Source organism: Falco naumanni, chromosome 3, assembly GCF_017639655.2.
Source record: "Falco naumanni isolate bFalNau1 chromosome 3, bFalNau1.pat, whole genome shotgun sequence".
NCBI classification, from domain to species: Eukaryota; Metazoa; Chordata; class Aves; order Falconiformes; family Falconidae; genus Falco; species Falco naumanni.
Genome location: NC_054056.1, coordinates 7,916,942 through 7,942,487, shown reverse-complemented (window position 1 = coordinate 7,942,487; position 25,546 = coordinate 7,916,942). Strand labels below are relative to the sequence as shown.

At 45.8% G+C, this 25,546-nt stretch overlaps 1 long non-coding RNA gene across 2 annotated transcripts in view; it reads left to right on the top strand.

Annotated features, from left to right (window-relative positions):
• Window positions 1-25,546, top strand: part of LOC121085787 — a 159,755-nt gene that overhangs the window by 3,274 nt on the left and 130,935 nt on the right. Inside the window, exon 2 of one of the 2 annotated variants that reach the window (XR_005827189.1) lies at window positions 1,885-2,009. This is a non-coding gene — a long non-coding RNA (uncharacterized LOC121085787). Of the gene's footprint in view, window positions 1-1,856; window positions 2,010-25,546 lie in introns of those variants that run through there. The other variant, XR_005827190.1, reaches the window with a different exon arrangement.

The following is a 25,546-nucleotide window of genomic DNA, read 5'->3' as shown; positions in this document are numbered from 1 at the left end:
AGTGGCACTCCTAATTTTAAGCACATACCTAAATCTTAAGTATTTCTGTGGGATAAGCTTAATAAATCAATAGCTTGTGAACATTGCTGGTGGGAGCACAGGTCACGGCTACCAGGTCTCCATTCAGTTGTGCCCTTCACAATGCTGACCTGGAGAGAAAGGTCTACTTCTGGAAAAAGCCCGCGTTAACTCTTCTCTGTTCAGTAAGACCACACTTACTTACACAGATACACGTAGTTCTGGAACTCATTCATCCACACCAACAGCACAAGATTAAAGTAAAGGGGAAACCTCCAATAAAATCACACTTAAAGCTCTCCAAACGGGACAAAAGGCAGTGCTGTAGCTGTAGGGATGGCCCTCGGTGTGTTACACATTGGGTGCTGAGGGAACCCACAGCAAACACCATCAGTGGGTAATTCTTGTCCCCTGTAAAGAGGCAAATTTATCTGATGCATATTGGAGAACGTGTATCCGACCAGATGTTAAGCTCAGAAAACTCTTTCCAATTTCCTTCTTTCACACCTCCATTGCTTCCCAAAGTTTTCATCTTTAAGGCTATAATTATTACTGATTGATCTCTTTCATTAGATCATTTCTTGGTTTTTTGTTTGTTTTGTGTCTTTGAATTCTGTAAGCAAAATCTTTTTTGCCATTTTTGGTCACAATTATAAAAGAAAGCATCATCAAGTATTGCAAACGGAATGGCCAAATTATAAATCAAGGGTGCCCATCATCTTCCAAAAATGAGAAAAATCAGGCCGCTTTTCTAACAGGATGAAAATAGAGCTCTCCATTGCCAGTGTCATGTGATGCATCTCTTAGACCTCAGCCTTATTTGTAATTGTGAACTGGCTGTCATCCAATTACAGTTCTGTTGCAATTCTCCCAGTAGCTGAGCTTTTTTTCTTCAAGCTCCACTCTAGCCATTTGTGTGATCAGAGTGGACTCTCAGCTCACTTAAAAAAACCCCAACAATAAAGAACAAAACAATCAGTCGTCTTGTCTTTATGTCTGTGAAAAGAGTGATGTTTAGAACGCTGCTTCTTAAAGACAGAGAGACAGCGAGATGCTGGTATGAATTTCTCTTTCTCTGGTATATCTACTGTGCCTGTCCACCTGGCCAGCTGATTGTCTATCTGTCTTTTAAGAATAACAGATGTGCTTAAAAAGTGATGTAGAAAGGGCAACAGTCATAGAGCAGAAGGCCCTGCATCTGGTAAATCTTATTCAAGCCTTTCTGTGAAGACCAGAAGGGGTTTAGGTGTAGTGCTGGCCCTGGTGGAAGGGGTGATTTTCTCCTAGTGAAAGCTCTGCGGCAACCGAAGGGCTCAGCCAAGTGAACTTCGGGCACAGCAGGATCGGTACCGTCCGATGAGGGCTAAACCTCTCCAGATCAGGCTCTGTCTGTATGAGAGTGGTCGGTGCTTACACACCTCCACCCAGCTCCTGCAGAAAGACAGCGGTGGTCGTCCTCCCCTCGCCTCATCCTCCCCAGGCAGCTCCACCACCCAAGGCAACAGCAGCAGGGTTAGAGAAGTTTCTTTCAGTCACTGGAATAACAAAAAATTCTCTGGCAGGCGCACATCTCCAGCGTGCCTTGAATGAAACAATTAAAAATGATAAAAGGTCTATCTTGGTTCTGAACACTCCGGTTGAGTGAAGAGATAAGTCCCCCTTTCATTCAAAGTCATTAACGGCTCAGCAATTTCAATGCCGTTTCCCATCGAAATGTATGAATTTTTAATACTTTAATTGCATGTTATCCTGAACACCACGTGTGCTTTCTTCTTATTTATCCCCTTGCTTTTGTTGTTACAGGTAAATGCTTTTTTGAACTCGCTTTTATGGGGGGAACACGCATTGTTATCTCTCTCTCTGCAGGAGGACAATGGGGGCTCTGGCCTCTGCTGCTGAATGGCAGAGCAAGGGTGTCTCCAGTGACTTTTCTGTTCGGAAGCCGCCTTTGGATGAGACGGGCTGAGATCCTGGGATCAGCGTGGAGGCCGGTGAGAGAAGCGGGTGTTTTTTTTCTTCTTAGCCTCTGAAATGCCTTTCGTGATAACAGAAAAATTAATTACTAGGGAGATTACTGAAAGAAATATTCTGCCGATATGATAACTGTGTTCATTGGAGACATCTGTTTGGTTTTATTTCCGAAGAAACTCCCACGTTTTGCTCTTGGAGCTGTGCATGGCTGGTAATACAGCTATTGTTGCACTACATATGCATTCATTTCCGACCTCAGGAACATTTATGGAGCTCTGTCTACCCTGAGCTGAATTTTTAGGAGACTGAACACAATGGTTCGTGCCAAGATTGAGATCAAATTTTGTCAAAGACCGGGGAGATTGGAGCCAGGGATTAACTCTAGATCACAGGCTTTGTAATTATAATAGGACTCATTTAACAGAAATAATCAACAGAACAAACCATTCCTAAAACAGCTGACATTTGATGGAAGGAAAAACAAACTGATTTTTCTTGATGTGAGGGATCTATCAGTGGCCCATGGTGACACACATTGTATTTATTTTTGAGCTGTCTTCAGTAACTTCCCTGTTGTGGATATATTTGTTTCTTGCCAGTGGACTGAGAGTAAATAGTCTTTGAAATTCCAGCTGAGTTGCAGATTTTGTCTGAGATGCTGTTCTCTGCCTTTTGCATTTTCACCTGTACTTCTACAAATTTGGTATAAAAAGCTGTTAAATGAGAACCGTGATGGTCTGCACTCACTTTGCACTTTGTCGCAAATTGGTAACATAAATTTGAGGCCAATGAATAATGTGTGCAATGGAGTTGAAGGCCAAAAGATAGCACAGGAATAGCTCAGGTCACACATGGAGTAATTCCTAAGCTGGAGGACATTAGTCTTCCCATTTTGCAAGCCGTACTGGTTCAGAAGGTCAACTGTTTGGCAAAATTCACGTGTCACTCTTGAATCTGTGCAAGGAGAGAGGATATATTTGGCTCTTGTAAGAATAATTCTGTGAACTCAGTGCATGTGTCATAAATCTGAGAAATTTCCTTCACACTTGAGCCTATTTCTTTCTCTCAGCCAGGCTTCCAGGGTTTTTGAATATGAAGCATCCATGGAAGGTAGAGGGCTGAGGGGATGGTGGTTGTTGTTTTTCTTGCAAAGTGGGAGTGCATACTGCTGCTCTCCCCACACATTTTTGTTGGTATTGTGATGGATATTGCGAATACAAGGTTCACAACACCCTCAGGGTTGTCACCTTTTTCTTTTCGTTGACCTGACTAGAACTTAGAAGTACCTAAAAGCTCAGGACTGCACATTCTGGTCAAATTCAGCAGATACAGCTAATCTATTGAGAATGTGGGCAAGGGTTCAAGTAGAGTCTTGCACTGATCTGAAAGCAAACATGACTACGAGGGCAGTTGTGCTTCTGGCTAAATACTCTAATTGCTGAAATAGGTATTAAACCACCTGCTACTATGTTCTGTGTCAGGTTTTGCCAAAACTAAGGTCTGGATTCACTAATATTTACTTTACAACAGCTTTTCATAGTGTTCTTGGCCAAGAGCAGGGATTGGTAGCTGAAGTTAAAGGCTACGCTTGTTTTTTCCCAGCCGTAGGTGATCAGGCATAAAAAGGTACAAGTTATAAAGTTCTGCAAGATTCTGCCCAACCTTTGGAAGACGGTTCTACTTGGAACTGGATCATTTGCCTTCTCTTACTGTAGCGTCAGTCCATGCAGTATCTGGAAAGGAGTTGTGGCAAAATATGAGACCCGGGTGTGAAGCTTGTGCAGATCCCCATGAACGACATCACATGGACCAGAAAAGCACCAGAATAGGAGGGGCCTGGATCTAAGGGATCCAGGAAGGCAAGAGGAAAAGAAATGTCTTGCATGATTTCATAATTGAATGTCTCAAATACAACAACAAAGGGCAAGCAGAAAGATCCAGTGGTCATTGCCAGTTCTGGACCTACCAGACGCATTTTGCAACCCTGCCTTTAATTCAGTCTGACATACACAGACCCAGTAATGCAGGGCCAAGCCAAATCAGGTCTGGATGCCTCCTTGCTAATATCAATGGTAGTTTGCAAACCTTTTAGGGATTCAAAATGTTAAATGCAATAAAGAAAATGTTTCCTTAAGCAGCCTATTCACAAGTCAGGACCAGAGGTATGCTTCACACTGGCTAATATCCAGCATGACATGGCTGAGCAGGTATACGGATATTAATGTCTTTGTATTAGGATGCACAGTAAATATGATTCCAGCAATATCACAGGGACCAATTGGCTATTAAGCTAGAGGCTAAATTTGGGGGTTTTATGTTGAAATAAATCTTACTTTTCTACAAAGCCTAGGCAAATATTAAATCAAATCCCTTTCTTCTCTCCCCTCTCTTTAGTTATTGATTGGGGATATTATATATCAACTAACCACAAGGAGAGCACGCCATAACTTTGATTGATCGCCCGTATATTCCTGGCACTAATTCTGTGACAAGTGCATGCTTTGCTGCCCACCCTTGTCTGTGCTTTATTTCAGTGGCCTTCTTCCCTGGCCGATTCATAGATTAAAAGATGGGAACAGCTTGATGTATGAGGTCTTTCTAGGTGACTTTCTGCCCAGGGAGCTGGGTACCCTACTGCATAGGACAGGCAGATACTCACCCCTCTCCCAAAATAATGTTCCTCTGTGCAAAAAAAAAAAAGGCTTGTGAAAACAGAAGGAAGGAAAGGAGGGAGAGGGGAGAGGAAGACTGAGAGAAACTGAGAAAGAAAGAAATATAAACAAGTAAAGCTGCTAGGTCAGAATAGTAAAGTTAGAAGTCTTCAAACAAGGTTGGGTGAGTCCATCTCTAGGGTCAAAGAAGTCTCTGTGCGAACACGGGTTGCAGCAAAATCTTGTGTCTGTTAGGAAAATGTGCTGAGAATATTGGGGGTTTGGGATCAGTATCACCTATGGATTTATATGGCTCTTTTCCCATTGCCCATCCTAATAGCCCCGAGTAAATTCCCAGGATCTCATTGCACTTTGGTTCTGAATGCTTGCTGCCCCATTTCTGCTGCTGGGGGAACCCAAAAGTCTCCCTGCAATTGCGTTTCAGGTCTTTGTTGAGGTCAGGGAGACTGGTGGAGAAAATAATTTCTCTCACATGGTTATTTTTGCCGTATTAAATGACAGAAGGAAATGCTGTTATGAATATAACAAATTCAGACTCATCCCTTACCAGATTTCACTTTGGTGGGATAAATTTATCCCCGTCAGATTTCAAGGGCTGTCCACTGCTGGTTCCTAATGAATCAAACCTGCTCTGGATAACAATAATTTCTACAAATCTGCTTATCTGGGCTAAATGTTTATCCCTTTAGCTGCAAACCTCTTGATCCAAAGTCATTGTTATATAACGTGTACATAGCACAGAGCGTCTGCAACAAGCATGTAATCGAGAGGCGCTTGTTTGCTCAGTTGTTAAAATGTTCAGCAGAAAAAACTGGAATAGGAATTGAAGTGCCTGTTACCTACAGATTCCCCTGCTCGATTCATTTCTACAAAATAGCACATAGGAGGCTTTAAAATAACTCCTTATAAAAAAAAAAAAAAAAAAAAGAAAGAAAAAACAACAAAAAAACAACAAACCTGAAAGTACATGAAAGCCATTTGGTGAGTGTGGGACACAAGTGATTTGTGCGGTGTGATTATATGCCTGCTGGTGAGATGAACATATACTTTGAATTCAGACTCAAGAATAAATCATCAGAGACAGGAAGAACATGGGAGGAAACAGAGACTCTGAAATAAAAGCTGTAGAAACATTACAGTGAAGAAAAAATACTTGGGTTAGATGGCTCTCTGATCTAAGAGCAATAAAGAGAAATGCTGACTGTAGACTGTAATTAATCTGTTGGGCTGGCTTAAATTGCAATGTATGGAGTAAAAGGATTGATCAGACCCATACAATGTGATCAGACTCACATTACAGTATTTGGCCTGCAAAGTCATTGGCAGCTACTTCCAAGTAAGTGCAGTGATGGAAAATGAAAAGGGACATTCAAAGTGGTACCTCCTCACTGGCTGTACGTGAAAGCCATTGTGGCAACGCTAAAAGATTGTCATAGATCGGTTTTGGAAAATGTCTGTGTTGTCTGTTGATTTAAAAAAGGCTGAGAAACAGTGCGTTGTGTGAGCTCATAAGAGTCTCCTGCAGATCATTGGTGTGATATTTCTTTTTGTAATCCTAGACGGAGTTATTGCAATTGTCATTGATGCTCACCAGAGAAGGATGGTGTCTGGAGGAACCAGCTTGGTGCATCAGTAGGAAGAGCTTCAGGGGTTCTCCAAGTGGGACGGGGATTCCAAAATCCCCCATCAGACCAGGGATTTAACAGCTAAAGAAAAACATTTCAGCAAAAAGTGGGGCTCTTGGGGTGCTCAGAAATGCCGTAGGGCATGCCCGTGCGTGACTGCAGGAGGGACCGCTTGGCCACAGCGAGCCCGCTGGTCACAGAGAAGCTAACAGTACATGAAGTGGCAGATGGCCCATTATTTACCATTATTTCAGGTAGACTGGACCTATGTTATTTACAGGTCCAAAAACTCACAGTAAAACCTTGGCTTTCATTCATGTGTGCCACTTGGCAATTTGTCTACATTCAATATTGCTTCAGTAGCATTCGTATAAACAAATTAAGGGAGGAGAAAGCAACAAATGCAGCTTAAGACTAATTCCCCTCCACCCACTGAATCACTGAGGGCCTTTAAGAGTGTTCAAAGCCAAATTACACTTCAGCGCACAGGATTTAATTTGCATCTGCCAACTTCAGAAGGGGGATTTAGTCAGATAGGGCATTTGCATTCCATAAAAGGAGTTGATCTCTAATTAAACTAATATCATGTTTGAATTTGCACAGTGATAACTGGGAAGACAAAACATGCAGGTCTCAGTGAGAGGAAGGAGCGGACTGGGTGCAGGGGAGGAGAATGGCTCTCCTTTTCAAATGCCAAACGCAGGCAGGTGGATTTCGATGTGTTGGGGGGGGGGGGGGGGGGCTGCCTGTTCTGTAGAGGGGGACACTTGCCTTGTCCTTACAGATCCGTACGAGTTCCATGCACCGTTTATGTGGCACTTACACTCAGAAAATGCACCCAGCTCGCTCCGTCCTGAGCGCGCGTTACCAGGCGCAGTGTGGGCGCACGCAGCAGTGCCTCACAGAGCCAAGCGCCCTGTAGCATCAAGAGTCTTTCCTGGAAAAATTAAAAAATGTCCTCCTCTGTTCTGCATGCTCTAGCCTTTCTTTGTATGTGGAGTAAAAATGACTTTCTGTTTTTACTCTTCAGCCTTCATTAGGGCACCGCTTGGTATATGTCCACTATTTCAGTCATGTCAGTTGAGTGAGAGTGATGCGATGGCTTGCAATTAAGTCAAATAAGTTGGAAAGGCCCGTGTTTCTCTGCTTACCAGCATTCCCAGGCCCACCCACGGGATGATGCTGAGCAGTCCTGACAGCCACATTCCATTGAGCAAGCACAAAAAATATATATCAAACAACTAAGCAAAGATCCATTTAAAAATTTTCTTCGGTTATGCTGAATCAATTTATTTTTTTTTCCTAATTCCTGCTCAATGCAAAGAGGAAATTCTTTTGGGGCAGCTCAGGCCACAGGAGACAGAAGTATTTTTTACCTATCATCAAACATTCAGGAAAATCAGTAAACTGTGGCAATTATTTTCACAGATCAATAGATTTTAAGGCCAGATAGGAACACAATTGCAACCATCAAGTCTGATTTCCTGCAGTACAATGTCACAGAGTGATTCCTTTTCTGAGCCCAACAACGTGGGCTTAAACCAGGATGTATCTTTGAGTGAGACAGCTCGTCTTGACTTAAAGACAACAGATGATAGAGAGCAAATATCATCCCTCCGTAAGCCCTGTAATGATAAATTACCTCCCTTTTAAAATGTGGTTGTTTATTTTCTCCTTTAATTCTTCTGATACTCATCTTGGAGCCCCTGGAAGGTGTCTGCTGGCTTAGGGGGGTCTGAGCATCAGACGCGCATCTGATAGAGGCCGTTCTCCTCCCACAGCTCATTTTGGATGGTGACCAGAGTCACGTACTCAGGGCACAGGTATCTTTTCGCGTGATAGAGAGGTGCTGGGGCTGCATCTGAGGTCTTTGGTCAGACACCGAGTGTCCATCTGTCTAGGCAGCAAGGAAGAGGTGAGATATACTGCAATATTTCTGTGCCAGCCCAGACTGCAAGCTTCTCGGCCATGTCTGGTTTTCCCCCAAACCACGACCAGCAGCAAGATTCATAGAGCAGCTCCACCAGGCACAGAGGGAAATCCCAGTCTCATTAAGAGCAAGAAGTTTTGTTTTTATCTCTGATGGGACTGACATTTCGTTTGGAAACTTTAGAGATGAGAAAATTCATAGTCTTGTTATGCATGCTATACACAAAACCTCCAGTTTCTGATGAACAGCCCAGCTCCAGATCCCTTTTACATAGTTAATTTTAATATAATTTTTTATTTATTTCACAGTGGAGCGCATCTGGCTTAAAAAACTTACCCAAGTAAATATCCCATTTCACCTCTCTCCCAGGAAACAGATGTACATATATCAAACCAAGAAAGACGACTGTTTATTTTTTTCCCTTGTGATTCAGTCCTGTGCATATGCCACAGTGTGTGACATTTTCCACTCCTCAAAGAAAGCAAAATCACACATGACATTAAAGCTTGGTTTTCTAGAATTTAGTGGTTTTAAGATGAAAGCACCCAAGCAAAATATCCTTTGGACAGAAATAAAACAGGTAACTTTTCAAGCTAATAAGCTATTTGTGGTCAAGTTCTGATCTCCATTATAGTGATACGCGTCTGAGCTAATTCCCTACAGAAGATAAAAGCCCCTGCTATATCTGATGGGTAAGACAGATTCTCTCATGATGTAAGTCTGTTTTTAAAAACTCCCTTAGTAATCAAAGCCCCCCAAAACTCTTGGGATTTGTGTTTCCTGAGCTTCTTAAAATAGCAGCAGGGTGGTATGTTCCTGGAGCTCAAGGTCCCCCCTCCCCAGGTGCTCTCACCTTCCACGGGGCCTCTCGGGAGAGGAGTCCCTGGATCCCAGCACATCCACAGCCATCCCTCTGGGGAAGGAGGATTTCCCCTTCAAAATCTGCTCTAAGGGGGGTGGGGGTGGGGGCGCGGGAAGAGCAGGACAAGGAGAGCTTCTTCACTTTATGGCAGACAGAGAGACCCTGCTCCCCTGGGAACTAAAGCTCCTCCTGACTCCTATACCTTGAGCTTGCAGTGACAAATGTCACCCAGCACAGAGGCACAAGAAGCACAAATGCCTTCAGTTGCTTTTTTCCTCCCCAAAACAGTGTATGGGAGACAGCAAGAGAGGAAGGAGAACCATATTGCTATGGTGCCGCAGGGCAGCCAGTTTCATAAATGGCAGCTCCTTGCTAAATAAATAAATAAAAGGAAATTGTAATTGTGGCTCAGCGAGCCTTCAAAACTATCCAAATATGCAAACTTCCTCATGAGGGAGGGAAAAAAAAGAAGAAAAAAAGGCAACTCGTCAACATGCTTTGCATGCTAAGGCTCCTGTCGTTCCAGCAGATTGCAGGCTGCTGTAGGAGATTATAAAGCCAGCTTGATCTCACAGCAGGGTGTGGGGGGACATGGAGGGGGGGGAAAAAACTACCTGTGCAATTCCAATTAACATAAATTAGCAGGGTGTGCAGTCCAGAAATAAACAATCACAGCACTGGCGGAAAAAAGGGCAGTGCAGTGCCGGATTGCTTCTGGTTCCATGGTGAAAGCAGAAAGGGTGCAAATGCCAGTGGTCTCCGTGGAGGGCACAGGGGATACTGAATCCAGCCAAATGCCTCCAAAGCTCCCCAAAGGTTTGGTGGTTCACAGGACACAGGCGGGTGTTGGGTGGCACATCTGAGCTCCCTGGGTCAGCCCCAGAGCACAGGGAGAGTCAGCAGAGGTTGGATTCATCACACCTGGATCCAGATGTTAGAAAACAGACTTTAAATCAGACCCGGGTGCTCCCAGCTCCTTCAGTGGTCATGGGAACGCGCCTGGTGGCTCTGGGAGGTGCCATCTCACCGGTCCCCTGCCTGATGCCAGCTGAATCTCAGCCTTAGGGTCTGATTTCAAGGGCTCTCTGAGCACCTGTAGCTCCAGCTGTGGAGAGGGTGAACCAGGCACGTTAAACATGCTGGATATAACACCAGGCATCTGTTCGCATCTGTAGGTGCCTCGGCACCTTGACAGACCTTGTCACTAGGTGCTCCGGGAGGCTTCAGAGCAGGACCAGGCTTTGGATGCGCAGTCCTGGGGCTGGATGCGCGCCCTGGAGGGATGGAGTTTGACTGCCGCTACGTGCTGGCACAGCGGAGCAATCGGAGCATGAACTGATACTGGGGTGGTCACGGGCAGATGCAGATGACTGCCCAGATTTTTGGAAGGAACGGGAAGCGAGGCAGGAGCTGTGACAGGGGGTGGCTTCGTGGACAGGCTCATTTTATGCACTGCGCCTTGCCTAGGGCTGGGGCTTCTGCTAGGTCTGAGGGGCAGAACCTTGCAGGGTTTGTGGAAACAGACAGTTCTAGGCTGGTGGTCTAGAGACGAGCAGAAAAGATTCATATTCAATTCCCAAAGTCCAACAGTTTGTGGTCAGATGGCTTCACACCAGCCTTTGTTCCAGAAGGACAAGATCCCATGTATCTCATCTTCTACAATATGTTATTCCAGCACAGTCCTGACCCCAGCCCCAGCTTTACTCCACTAAAATCTGTGGGTTTCAGTAGCTTTAGAGAGAGCGCCCAAAAAATCAGGAGTAACTCCTACAGTGTGCTGTTTTTCAGCCCTTCGTTCATATCCTCAGATGGAGACCTCAACAGCACTTTATTGATTTACAACCAGCAGGATCAGGTCTCCTTTTCATGCGTAAAATATAAAAATTACTGCTTTCGCTACAGCTTGTGTTATCTCCAATTAGCTGCACTGACATGATTTGTTCTCCCGTAGTCTTTGTTGCATAACTAATCACAACCAATAAGTATAAACACAAAAATAATTAGCTTAAATCAGCTGGCTGTACACACTAAGCACATCCATTCAATAACAGAAAGGACATGTAAATTTCCTCAGATTATTACATTTTATTTTTATTTCCATTTGGGTGGGTTTTTTGCTTTGGGTAAAGTTAGGGGGTGGAGGTGCATCTGTGAGGGCGGTAGCTATAGTAACGTACACCCAAATAAATGAATATTGGCTCTCCAGGTAATTCAGTATTTAATTCCATGTCAGTTCTGTTTATCACTTCGTTCCAGGAGATCCTAACATTTTGACATTCCCAGAGCATATGTCTCAGAATTAATGAAATATTGAAAGAAGTCTTCAATCAGGGCTTTCACTTGCAAGGAGGGAAGATGAGCGGAGACCCTGATGCTGCTTCTTATTCTTAATAGTACTAAAGGTGCCACCCCAAGGACTAGATTGGTGGCACTAACCTAATAGTGGTAATTGATGGGGATGTAATATTGTTTCTGTGAGACACTCAAAAACAAAACTGAGATGGGCTGGCTCAGGAGAATTGGGGAGGAAAGTAACGGGCTTTTATCAGGTTCCCGAGTGGTGCCAGGCGATGGTTTGGGAGAGACAGGGTGGGGAGGGACATGGGGTGGAGGAGCTGGTGCCCCAGGGACTCACCAAGCCTGGCAGGGGCCAGAGGCTGAATTCTGTGTGTCGGAGGCAGAAGAGGTATCCGAGCCCCCCGGCCAGCTCTTAGTGCTGATCCAAGTGCCCTCACCTTCGCAGTTACCAGCATGTTAGCAGGATCAGTGCACAAGTTTTGGACTGTCTCAGCTTGTCTGAATCTGGAGGCACAGAGGGTTTTTTTTCTTCTTTTTTTTTTTTTTCAACTCCACTTTTTGCCCTTCTGGCAAGTCCTGTCATCACCAACTGATGGAAAAGTAGATTTATTGCCTAAAATTTTCTTGGTTGCTGTGCTCACCTACTAAAGCACAAGGCTGTCCAGCCGCAAAACTGACATGAGGCAGCACCAACACTTGCAATGCAGGCAGTCTTAGCTTTTATTTAAAAAGAAACGGGACCTTTCCAAACTTTATAAAGAAAAACCTGAAAATGTGGACAGCTATAAAGTAGGCTGAGCATCTGAGACAGCAGATAGAGCCCTCTGTTTATTATCTCTGCAACTCTCCTGGTATTTCAGTAGCTGTGATGACTTGGAAGGTAAACACAAACTTTTTGAATGTGTGGGATTAGTGATGCTGCCCGTGAGATATTGTCTCTATGAGAGATATCCTTTTACATTTAATTTTTAAATTTGCTGGGTTTGTGGTTATTGCATCTTACATCACCGTCTTTATTTCATTTGCTTTATTTCCCTGGGGCTGAGCTTTGCTAGCAAAGTGTCCACCTGCAGGAAAAGCACAGCAGGAGCCAGGTGCAGGGAGTAACTCTGCTGAGGATCTTTCTGTTAAGCCAGGTGAAGGTTATTGGATCTCTAGCTAATCACCCCCAGTTTCTAAAACTGTACTTCGTACTAGCATCCATAAATCTGGATGATTCTTTGAACTTCCAGAGTCCCTGACTCTAAAAAATAGGACTGGAAATCTCAGAGGGACAAGCCTTTCCCACGAGAACCTCTGCACTTCGTGTGCTCCTCGTGATCAAAACAGAGGTGAAGTGTAATGAGCCTGGGCCATGAGCTCGTCAACAAGGATTGATCCAAGGCTCTTGCAGATTGAATTCAGCTGCTGATGAGTTTGCAGCTAAATTAGCAGTAGTCGCGATGGAAGGGGCAGTACAAAGATGGGGATGTTAAGGTTGGTGAGGTGGCTACATGCTCTGTTCTGCAAGATTGTCCACATTAGACATCAGAGGAGTTACAGCAATATCCAGCAATTAATGGGAGTTTTTTCAGTGGGTTTCGGGTATGTGCTTTGTGCTGGTCTGGTTGTGGGAAAGGATTTTTCATCTCAGAGCGGCAGATGAGATCTCCCCAGATCTGCAGCATATTGCTGTGTTCAGGCAAATGTGTTTGAGATGCAAAGCTGTGGGTTTGCAGGCAGTTCCAGGCACATACTTTTGGCCCTGATTATTTATGTCATGCTTGAAACTTGCAGTTTTCTCATGCAGAATTGAAACATCGTGCAAATGCACCAATTTGCACATCATTTTCAATGGGAAGTCGAATTGTTTCATTTCAGTGGTGTCCTAAATCTGCTGTTTCAAGACAGTAAATCTGTAGGTTTTTTCTGTGCTGTTGTTACGCTTCGTTTCTTTTGATCAGTTTTATTAGATCATAATTCACAGTCTCACACTTCAAATTTCTTATCACAATGTTTAGGATCATCTAAACAACACTTTTACTTCATCAGAATGGTAACTTTTGGAAATTATTGAGCTCAGATGAGCTGTGTTGAAACAAGCCACCATGCAATGTCTAATGTAGAAAATGTTCAGAATTCCTGCTTTGCTGAGGAGTTTTTTGCTAATATTATTATTCTTCAGGCTTTTTTCCTGAACCTGAAGTTCTGCTGGGGAGTGGCAACATTTCCCAAACAACAGAAATCCCATTTTCAAACCAAAATTTTGAAGTGGTGATCTCATCCCATGCTTTGCCTGGGATTTTGCAGGGAAGAAGTTCCTTTCAGTATCGGTAAGGTTTGTGAATGAATCCTTGGGTTATTGCAGCATAGGCCCCTTCCCCTCCGATACCAGCCTGCTCACATATGGGTGTAAGGTCATGCCACTTCCAAGGTGGAGCACTTCGCAGGTTTTGACAGCACTCTTTTGAGTTTTCTTTTTTTTTCTGTAGCAATTTCGTTTTCCATAATTTTACCATCTGGCACTAAGAAATTGAGTAAAACATCCTTAGATGCACAGAGAGCTCAGGTGATCGTGAGGCTGGGGTTTTGAAGGATCCACTTAGTGATCCTTCTCATATGAAATCCCCGAGAAGCCCTGCTGCCTCGTGGACTGGACCCTGCCTCTTCGTTAGCACTGGGGCAATGTTTGCACGTGTAACCAAATTCATACTATCAAATTCCTGGTCCTTCGGATTATGGGCAGACGCAAAAAATGTGAAGTCATCAGAGGGTTTTAGATTTTTACATTAGCCACTTGCATGCAAATACATGCAAATCGATGTAAATAGACACTTTCTGCAGCCCAGGTTATTAAAGGAGCTGCTGCTCATAAGAGGATTTTCATAATAAGGCTAAGGATCCCACAACATCTATTAAGACACAGTTACTGTAAATTACGCTAAATACAGGGTTGTTATCCTTGATAGAGCTTTGCAAAGGGAAGGAGCAGGGAACGAAGCTGTTTCTCCCACATCACCTCCTGTCTCTTCTCCATTTCTCACAGTAGCTGGTAGGGCAACTCTGTGCAGAGGAGAAAACACTTCTAATGGCTGCAGTATCCCCTGGGACAGGTCCAGCCTGAGGGGAGGAAACAAAAAAAGCCAGTGGCTGGTTTTCACAGAAACACCCGAAGGAGCTCATGCCTTGCTGGGAGGTCTGGTGGCCCCTTGGGCAGGAGCCCCAGGTGGGTGGGCAGAGGCGGATGGCCTCAGCTGTCCCAAGCCACCGTGACCCTCGCAGCATTACTGCGGTCTCAGCTGCTCATTCTGCAGCCCGTTCCTTCTTTCCTTTGGCCCTAAACAGGAGCATCCGCTGCCAGCCCCGACACGCGGTCCATCACCCAGACCTTTGCTCCTCTTCCCATCTCCATCTGTCCCCTGCCTCGCCACACTTCTCAGGGGGTGGTTTGGGGGACTCCTCTCACACTAACAGATGGGTCATAGATAAGGAAGCAAACCCCTTGACAGGCCCTAACATATCGCCGAAAACTTTCCCTTGCCCAGACTGTGACCACTTGTTGCTTTGTACCAGGACCAGAGACTGGCTCCAGCCCAGGGCCCCCCCCAGCATCCACTGGAGCGAGCAAGTGGGGAACCAGGACTATCTTTTCCACTTCTTGTGTAATAATCCACCTAGAATAGGATCACATCGCCCCGGCAGGGCTTCAGGCTGACTTGCCTCACTGTTCCTGCTGGGAGCACTGGATTCCTTCCCACCCTGGCACACATGCCCTTCTTCTCCCCGCACGCTCCCACCTGCTGCCCCTCAGCCTGGGGACCCAGCGGGCTGCAGCCTGTGCCTGCTGTTAGACCATGCAAAGCCTGTAAAACAACAACTTTTAAACCAAGCACAACTTACTCAGCCGTGCAACGTGCAGAGGAAGCAGAGAGACTTCACATGTGATTTTTCCCTCAGACAAGTTTAACACACCCACACCCCCCCATCCCATCCTGAGCTCGGGTGGGTCTGGTTTGTTCTACTGCCCTGAGCCACAAGGAATAACTGGTGTTTTGTACAACGCTGGCTTCTTCTCCCTGGAGTGATGTCTTCTGGGCCCATCAGGTCTCTCTCTAAGCAGCCTCCAGCCAGCCCCCTACCCCCTGTTGCCTCTCTACTGGGAGGCTACACTCTGTGTGTGTGTGTAAATATCCTTGGATGCGTGGAAGGGGTAGGACACCATGGTCCATATGGGGCTGGCTCTAAATCCTCCCCTCCTTGCCAGTCCAGCCGCTGTTCCCAGTGCTCCTTTGAATCTTTGTGCTGGAGGCTGCTTTGTCCATCCACTTTACCTTTCTGGTTAATTCTTCAGGAAATGTTTTGCAGCTTCTTTGAATTTAACTCTGGCCAGTCTGGCAGGAACTGTTATGAAATCCAAGTAGGAAACCAGGTCATTGGTGATAAAGCTGAAAGTGTGTCCCCGGTTTGCAGTGGCTACAAATAGCTGAGAGTTCCCTGGGGCCGGCAGAGCACTCCGGGCATCTTACAGAGACGGTGAAATTGGCTGCTTCAGTGGTCACGGGGAAGAGATGTCTCTAGAGGGTGATTCGGAGCACTTGCTTTGACATCCTCCTCTGGACTCTGAACTGCCTTCAGGAGAAGGCACCGAGCCCTTTGGTAGGTGCCCACAGCTGGCTGAAGGCCTGCGTGGACGCGGTGCTGCGCAGCAAGCTGCAGTGGGAAGTGTCTTGTGCGTGTGGTCACACTCTTTTGTCAAACCGAGTTCCGAACCCTCCATCTTCCTAGAGTGATGCTGTATGCTACTGCGTCCTGGCTGTCCCCCAGGGTGGCAGAAGGCTCAGGCTCAAACTTTTGAAAGGCAGGAAGAGAGGTTCTTTTCTTACTGGCATGAATATTAAATTACCCGTTCCCTTAAAAAAAAAAAACAAAAACAAAAAAAAAACCAAAAAAAAGCAGCCCAAATCTTAGGTTTCAGGTGAGGATAGAGACATGGGGTGACAGAATAGATGCGTCCATGAGGAGGAGGGGAAGGGAAGGAGAGGGAGAGGCACAGTAGGGCTTTAAGTAACATCTAGTTCTTCAGTTTTGATTACCAGGAGGCTTTGTAACGAGGAATGTGAAGTAGAGCACGCTTGGTCAGCTCGTTCCCCTCCGGACGGGAGCGGGAGCACAGCCCATGTGTGCCCCTCTGGCCAAGCCCCGAGCACAGCCCTCAGCCAGAGCTGGTGGGGTTGGCAGGGATCCGTCCCTGCGCCCTGGCTCTTAGTGCCTGGTTCAGGTGGCAGGTGGGCTCTCGTCTGGCCGTCATTTGTGCTCTGCCCTCCTCACACCATTACAAGACGCTCTGGATCCTGATGGGATGAAGACATCGGCCTGGCTCTCCCTGCTGCTCTCCGTGGGAGGCACAGCAGAACTGTATGTTGAAATGTCAGATCAGTGCGGTGTGAGCGTCGCAGCCCGCACGTCTCCCACCGGGCGAGGTGTCCAACAGCGTGCCGAGATGTTACGGTGGTACCGAACTGTCAGAGGAGCTTACTGCAAAATGATGCGCAGCTGGAGTGGTGGGAGCCACACTAACTGGTTCAGTTTGTGGTGGTCCTGGGGCTTGGAGAGAAGGAGCATCTTACTCTTCCTAGGTGTTTCCAGCATTTTGGTCCTGAGACCATCATTAACAGTTCCTGTTAATGGGCCATTGCCCAGAGGGGCTGTGGGGCTTGCTCCGCAGACTCTGCCCTATGCTCCCTGCACAGCCACGGCGCAGCACTACACAGCACCTGCTTTTGTGTGGCACATGTTTCCTCCTCCAAAACTCTCTGCTCAGTTAATGAAGGAGGACTAATCCCCGCAGTGCCCTGCTGCAGCACCGTAAGATGGTTTTAAAGAGACAGCGTGGTCCAGTTGCCTTGGAGCCAGGAGTCCTGCCTGTGCCGCAGAGCTGTGGTGGCACCAGGCTTGCTTGGCAGGTCCTGTCCACTATCGGCATCAGCAGGCAGCTGCTATGGCCACGTGGCTTATGGTTTATTCATGCCCATGAGCTCCACTAGCCAGAAGGGCTCTCCTGTCCTTCAGTGCACTAGCATAGTGGATTAGAGTGACAGGGAGGTTTCCAGGACCCCACACACTCAAGGAGCAAAGCCAGAAGGATTTGCATGCTGGCTTTGTGTTTGCGAGGGAAGTCATCTCCTCCGGAGAACTTGACAAGCCGTGTTCCAGCATGCTTGGCACTGAGGTGACCTCCCACCTCGGCTTGCTCCTGAGGCACAATAGGAAGAGCCACTTGTCTTGCACCTTTCCCCTGTAGTTTAAAAAACAGCTGTTAGTGAAAGGGAGCTTTAACAGACTGTTGAAAAGTCTGTAAATGGAAGAAGCATCTGCTTTGGAAACTGTTGGATCACAGTCAGGCCCCAAAGCAGCTTTACAGCCAGGAGGCTGGGTTTACTGGATGAACCAGAACCTGTGATGACAGGACAGCTGCTAAGGAGACTTACTTATCTCAACCCCTTCTGCACAGGGTCAAAAAGTAAAGATTTTTTCTCCCTCCCTTTTTCGTAAAGAAAATCAAGCATTGAAAAGTGATCAGTCAAAACTCGGAAATACTTCTGTATAGAAATGCTGCTTCAGTGTCCCAGAGCACTGTCAGCACATCAGCCACCCTCCTCGGCTACTGAGCCCACCCGTGGCAGTCCGCCCTGGGCATCCTGGCGTGTTCATGAACACTTAGGGTGAAGTTTATGTCATTTAGCTTAAACTATCTAAAAGTTAGGTGTTATAGTTGGTCATTTCAGACTCCCCCCAGAGCTGAAGGAAACACAGGCAGCTCTGCATGCTGGTCCATCCTGCGCATGCCGGCCATCTGCCTGAGGATGGAGGAGATCACCCTTTGGGGGTGCTTTCAGCTGATGGCCAGGCTTCGCTAGCTGACCCTGGTAAGGTGAACCTGGGTAGATCCAACCTGAGCAGATAAATCTGGTTAGGGAATTACACCCGTGGGGTGGGTAAAGGGGATGGGATACTCACATTCCCGTTCCCCTAAGGTGTTGCTGTGGAAATCAGAAGTAAACGCATCTGTTTTACTGTCTCTGTCTCAGTCAGCGCTGCAGACAGATCCTACACCTTTATAGAAAAGTCCCTTTGGCCATCTCAGAGACTGCTTGTTCAACAGGAAAAATGTAGTATTAAATTTAGAAGCGTGTCAATTCATATATTTGTTGTATACAAGCCGTAGGTGAGTGCAATATAGCTGATATTAGAAGTGGCTAAATTCTGTTGATAAATGTTTGCCCTTGAGTTCTGCCTGTAACGGAGTGTAAGCCTCCTACCTTTTTAAATGCTATAGAATTCTGAGACAGAGTAGTTTAACATGATTACCCCAACTTCCATTGCTCTTCTTTAATCACTAGACTTCACTCCCAGGGGCTATTTGTAATTCACAGTTGGAGTCTTTGAACAAAGAAATTTGATATTTTTTTCTTCTTTTAGTTTTCTCTTAAATCCTGACAGGTTTAAAAAAAAAACAAACACCACCAACAACCAAAAAACAAACTTAAAACCTCCTAATGCTTTCACGAAAAGCTGAAATTTCTCATAGAGAAGGAGATACTTCTGGCTAGCTGAACAGACTAATTATGTAAAAGCTGAAGGGAAAATAAATCTTTGACCAGTTTTTGTAATTATTCTTAATTTGTTGTTGTCATCATCATCCAAGACAGTCTTCGTTGCAGCAGGCACTGCACAAATAGAGAACATCAGCTAAAGTAAAATAATTCCATGCAGTCTACTGCATTCAGCAGAAAAATTGGGAAAAAAACCCACTTCTCTTTTTTTTATTCAAGCACTTGAGTGCATACCAAAACTTCTATTTCCAGTGAAAAAATGTTGAAAACTAGAAAAAAATTAAAAAATTGGAGTCATCATCAGAGGGGGGAGAAAAAGCCTTTTCAGTTTCTTCAAACTTGCCCATTAAGTTTGCTCCTTTGAAGTTAACTGTTTCTGAAAGCATTTACTGAACAATTCCTATCTTGGAATTAAAATTGTGACACAAACCTGAACGACGAGGCTGGGCTTGCCAGCCTGCTCCCCTCCCTGCCCAGCGGGTTCGCTCAGCTCTGGCAGGGTTTCAGGTGCAGCTGTGCGACATTTCCGAAAAGTTAAAATGTTGTTTTCAAAACAAGGGGCACTTCTCAAACTGCATTCCTTGTTTATTCCAGCAGGTCAAGATTTGGATTTAATTCAGCTTTGATTACACTGCTGATTTAAGGTGTTGAGAGGAAATTTCAGCTTTATTCCACTCAGACGCATCAAGTGAACCATCTGGCTAGGCTAAAGTACCTGTCCTAAGAGGAGATGAATTGCTCTCAGAGCTGCCCGATTCTCTCCGTCGCCTGCACAGACAGCCTAGCTCAACTTGAGTTTAGATAACCAGATCAGGACCAATAAATCTCACCTTCAGTGATGTTAACCCAGTCCTCTGGCTGAGGGCACTTCTGCTGTACTCAGCCTTGCTACTGGGTTGGTGGGTGCCCTTGGGCAAATTCGTCGCCTCTTCCTATCTCTGTTCCCTTCTGCTGCTCTTCTGTCCCGTTCCGCTTCGCCGTGGTTGGGGGGCATGGGTTGGATGGGTTGGGTCCCTTCATGCTGCAGCCACACGTTTAGCAAAAAGCTAGGTGGGGAAGGAAAGCAGCACAAAACTAAAAAAAAAAAAAAAAAAAAAAAGGCTGAAAAAAAGAAAAAAAGGCTTGGTAGGTGAAATGTTTTCATTCTCACCACTGACTGGTAGTTGTTGCTCAGGAGTGCAAGGACATGGGTCACAGTAGGACAGTGCTGGATAATCCACGCTTTACCTCCCAGCTATCTGTATGACTCCCAAGGGCACCCTGAAGTGTTGCTGTTGGTACATACAGTGAAATATTTAGGCTGGCTCCTTTTCATATAAAGGATGTGATATATTACACAGGCTGTTGCAGAGAGGAGCTTCACATATATAAAGTATTCCTCACAAGGTTGTTTGCAAGTCGTAGGGAGGCTGGTGTCATCTCACCAGTGAAACGGAGCCCTGCAGAGGGGAGGACCATGGCTGCGGAGCAAACTGCGTAGGGTGCAGTATTGCGGCAACAGTTTCAAACCTGGTCCTGGAGTCTTGCTGGAGTTTTCAAACCTGGTCCTGGAGTCTTGCTGGAGTTTTCAAACCTGGTCCTGGAGTCTTGCTGGAGTATTAAGTTCTTTGCTCCAACAGGGAAAAATATTTTTAATTGCCATGTTGGATGAGGCTACTTGGCCTTTGATGGCTTCTCTGAAAGATGCGTTTTGGTGGTTGCAGCTCCAGCAACAGAATACATATCTGAATGCAAATGGTACATTTCAGTTTGTAATCGTGCATTAAGGTAGCGAAGCAACGCCCACATTTTGTCAGTGACTAGAAAATCTAACAAGCCTCCCAGGTAATGAGTTGCACTCACATGTACAGCAGTTCTCTGAAATAATGAGCTTTGGAAACAATCTGTAGGTGCTGACTAGATATTGATGTTATGAACTCCATGACCCTGTTCCAGGCAGGTCGTGTTTTTCACACAGCATCTTCCCTTCAGGTGCAGGCTTCCTCTCATCAGGGTGGTAACTCAAACACTGCAGTACACCAGCATGAACGGAGGCATCCTGCTTCGCTGTCGTGCCGTACAGCCAGAACCTTCTCCCCGAGCCTTTAGCGCTGTAGGTGTTTTGCAGGATACATTACAGCCTGGTTCTTACCCCTCCCTCCCACCCTCCTTGTGGGTTTTTGCTGCCAAGATTAAACTCAAAGCAAAGGCAGAGTTGAGAGAGGCCCCTGTTGTGCTGCAAGGTGGGATCGTACTTCTGCACTTCTTTCGGTCACTTGAAAAATAAGGTTTGAGCTAAGGGTGAGCACAGCTCGCGGTGGCCTCTCTGCTCTCAAGCCCAGCCAGCTCAGTGCATGCCTGTTGTGGAGGGATTTCTGCTCTGACCGTTGGTCCCTCGGTATCCTCAGCTCTTAAGGCTCCATTACACCGAACACTCTTCCCTGCCCATTTTGCTTAACGGCATGCAGTCCGGGGAAAAGGCTGGAAAATTCTCTTTTGCCCATTTCTCACATTTCAACAAAAGCAATGCTTAAGAGCCGCCATAAGAAACTGTTAGGAGGGGAAAAAGGCCACTGGAATCACTAAGAGTGATTTCATATTTTCCCCCAAGAGGAAATCAGGATGGTTTAGAGTTGGGCACATCACCTGCCTCACAGCTAAAATAAAGTCAGCCAAAGAGTCAGTAACCTGTGGTGTCGGTGCCTGATTTGCTTTGATTTACTGCAAGTGCTGCCATCTTTCCGGGAGCGAACTGATGCCACCGTATGTGTGCGAGAGAAAAAGAGCGTTTAAGCTTTGGCTTGCTTGACCTTGGGAGGGGGGATGGCTCTTTGATCGTTCATGAGCCCGTTTTCAGCCAGATTGTCCTAGCTTCTTCCACCAGACCGAGGGAGCACTGGAACGTGCTCGGTGCGGATCAGCGAGCAGATCGCAAAGGAAAAGGTCAGAAGGGCAGAGCAGGGCACCCCCAGGGTGGCACTGAGCCTTGGCAGGCCAGAGGGGGAGATGAAAACCGTCGCTTGCAGCAGGCAGCAGCAGGGCTGGAACCCAGGAATTCTTGTAATGGGATTATACGAGGCAGGAGCAGATGGAATCTCCTGGAAAACAAAACTAGGCAACCAACGCGGAGCCTGCGCACACTCCTGCCGAGGCAAGAGGCAAGCGGGAGAGGGAGCAAGGTTCTGATCTAAAACGTGGAGGCAGCTGGAACAAACTCAGGGCTCCTGACCTGGCACCCAGCAGTGAGCAAACAACATTTTTAGAGGGGCCTCTCTAACTTGTTCCCACTATGTGTGTGTTCCAGAGATAAGAGGGAGTGAGACCGGGATATGTTTATTTAACTATGTAAACAACTCAGCTGACAGCTAAAATCACAAGCTGCGAGCGGCAGCCCTGCCTTGCATGTCAATCCCCCATATACCCGTCCCTGTCTGCCGCCTCCTGCGTGCGTAACAGGCCCAAATAAAGCGAGAGTGAGAGCCCAACCAGGCGCTGTTACGAAGGCCTACCTTTCCGACAGAGACACGACTTGATTACAAATGCTTTTGAAAGATAACATATATTTTAATTATCTTTTATTTTCCTTTCCTGCACCACTCTAATCCCCAGAGGCACCCTCGGTGTGGATAAGCTGCCTGTTGCTGTCTCTCTGTAGCACTCACCCTCTCTTGCTCTCTTAGTAGGCAAAATAAACCTTTTTCCAGCAATGTCGTAGAGGATTATGTTAATACAGAGATTCAGGAACTGTATTCCCAGGCGGCGTAAGGAGAAGTAACTCTTCTGAGTTTGGTGAGGTGGAGCCAGTGGTGACCAGTTTAAGACCCCGGCTGCAGAGGTTTCTGCCTGTGCAAAGCCGGTCCAGCAGCGAGCGGCCGTGTCCCAGGGCTGGTGCTGCCCTGGCCGCCTCGCTTGGCACCGGGGTCAAACATTATCCAGGGAAATATCGGGGGGTGGGGGGGTGGGGGGGTACCTAACGGGAGGGAGAGGGACAGAATTACAGCTGAAAACAACATTTCTTTTGATTTCTGCCAGTCTTCGGGTTTTTTACCTAATTTTTTCAGGTTTTGATAGTCTTTGCCAACCTTGATACTCTGTGAAAAGCTGATTAAGACTTAATCCACACATTATCCTAGAGTACTAACGGCATGTGTCTGTGTGTATATATATCGATATAGATGTGTATCTCACTTGCAACAAAGGATTGCTTAACCTCCCAGTAAAACCGTTCAGTGATGGAAATTTCACTTTCCCCAGACAGCCTGTCCCAGTCCCTTACTGCCCCTGCTGTTAGCAAGTTGCTAGGTCATGAATTTCAGTTCACTTTTGTTTGTTTTGTCCAAGATGGACGAAGAGATTAGATTGTTTCCTTCTTCTACAGAAGCCTATTTAGATGGAACAAACCAAATTCAACTAATTCTGAATTCACACGTTTTACAGGGGAGGGGTACGCCCTTCTGCATTTGGATTCTTCAGGGAAAAATAAAAAGAGATTATGTTTTTCAGCAAAACAATGAACATTTTTGTCATAGTGAGCGTTTTCTGACAATGTCTCTGTCTTCATTCATCAGAGTTGCCAATCCAAAAGCTCTTGAACAGCAAAACGCTTAGGGGAGAACAAAAGGCAAGCCCTGTTTTACACAACACTGAACACAAATTCCGATTCTCAAGCAATGGGACTTTTGTTTGAATAAAGGTGGAAAATTAATGCAAGGCTTGTGGCACTGCCTGTGGTCTAGGCTAGGAGACAGCCGTCACAGAAGCCCATTCACCTCCTCCTGTGAATGTAACTAAATAGGTCATGTCTCCAACAGCCAGGAGTTCATCACTGAACAATGAAAGTAGCAAGCTGAAAGAGGGAATTTAATGAGGAAAGAAGAAGGATAGAGAGAATTCAGATGAGCAAAGAGACAGGAGCAGCTGGTGCGTTACAGCTGTTTGAGAAAAAGTGGTTTCTATCTCAAAAAAAACTCAAAATACATGGATAACTTTTGGACTGCAGGTTTTTTTTGTGTTTTGTTTTGTTTTTAACTTAAAATAAGACAAAAAAAACCCTAACCAACCAAAAAACCCTGTCGCCTTTTCCATTTGGACTAACGCCAAGGAAGAGGGAGGAAGAAAATGAGAAGGATATGCAGAGAATCAAAATGTTCAGTGATCAAAATTGGAGATATTTTAAACCAAACAACAGCTTTCTGTTAAAATTCTCACTTTGGTTAAAAAGCTGTTCCATGTTTAAATATCCACAGAGTAGGAGAGAGAGGGATTTTAACTAAAATTATTTTAAACAGTTCAGTGTATTTTCTCCTGCTGGTATCTTCCATACTTCAAGAATTACAGAAAGATTAAAAAAACTGCAACTCTAAAGATACGTGAACATCAGGTGAAATGGTTGTATTTGTCATTATTTGCCTTTATTGTGAAATAGCAAGAAACAATCCTGGCTGAAAAGGACCTGCAACATAGAATGATGTAAAGAACGGGCAGAGTATAGCAAGTCCTGCACATCCCTCTAATCCAGTGAAAACCATTAGTGAGCGCTTTAACTTGCCCTGCCACGGCTTTAGATCTCCTAATCATATCAACTCCCAAGCTTTGCTAGCCATTTTGGAAAAGTGCTTTATCTTGGGATTAAACTGTAGCCACCCTCCTTCTACTCTAATTTTTAAAAAGCACCTTCTATGAGCTAATAACAAGAAGCCATTCTTACAGTTCAATTTCCCAGCCATTATTACATTAAGAAATATCATCTTGGTTTAAATGGCTTCAATTTTCTAATCCTGACTAACCTAAAGGATGAGGAGTGACCTTGCTTTATATCAAATCAAATTTGATGTTTAAATTCCAGACAGTTAATCAGCAAACATCACCACAGCCACATTTATTAGTGAAACATGTCTAAAATTGTCCAAAATTTGGTAGTGGGGTGATGAAGCGAGTATTGCACTTCTATCAGCAGAGGGCTAGCAGCAGTGCAGATGTGCCCGTGTCAGACATATTGACATGTGCCACGTGGGGCTTATGGCGAGCATCCACCTCGGGCTCCAGGCCGTGGGGCAGAGATCCTGCAGCTGCTGTCAGACCCTGCTCTGGCACTGGAAGAAATGTGAAAAGACTGTTGTTGCACAGAGATGTCCCAGCTGACCGGCCAGGGTGGGCTGGTGTGACGAGCCACCACGCTGGGCTGGCTCTGTGGCTCATGACAAGAGCTCACGCCGTTGTCGGTGCCCGCGTGACCAGGGACAAGGATGCGCCGCCTTACAAGAGCCGTGCTCTCTCTGTGAACCTGCTCAGGTCAGTAGTTACCCACTGTGAAATGGAACACCCTGACAGAGATATTCCACTCCTGGGTTGAGTTCAGTAGCCATGAACCAGGTCAGCAATCAGTCCCTGAGAGCCGGGCACCAAATCCCTGGGGACAAGAACAGGGCACTGATAGCCTATATGGAGATCTGCATACGGTGAGGGGAAGAAGGCAAGATCTCCATGAACACATTGAATAAAGATGAAGCATGCCACCAGAAGAGTCTTCAGGTCCACCAATGTAGCTGGAAGGACCATCAGAGAGCAGAGGGTTTGGATGGGCATGGCTGGGAGTGAGA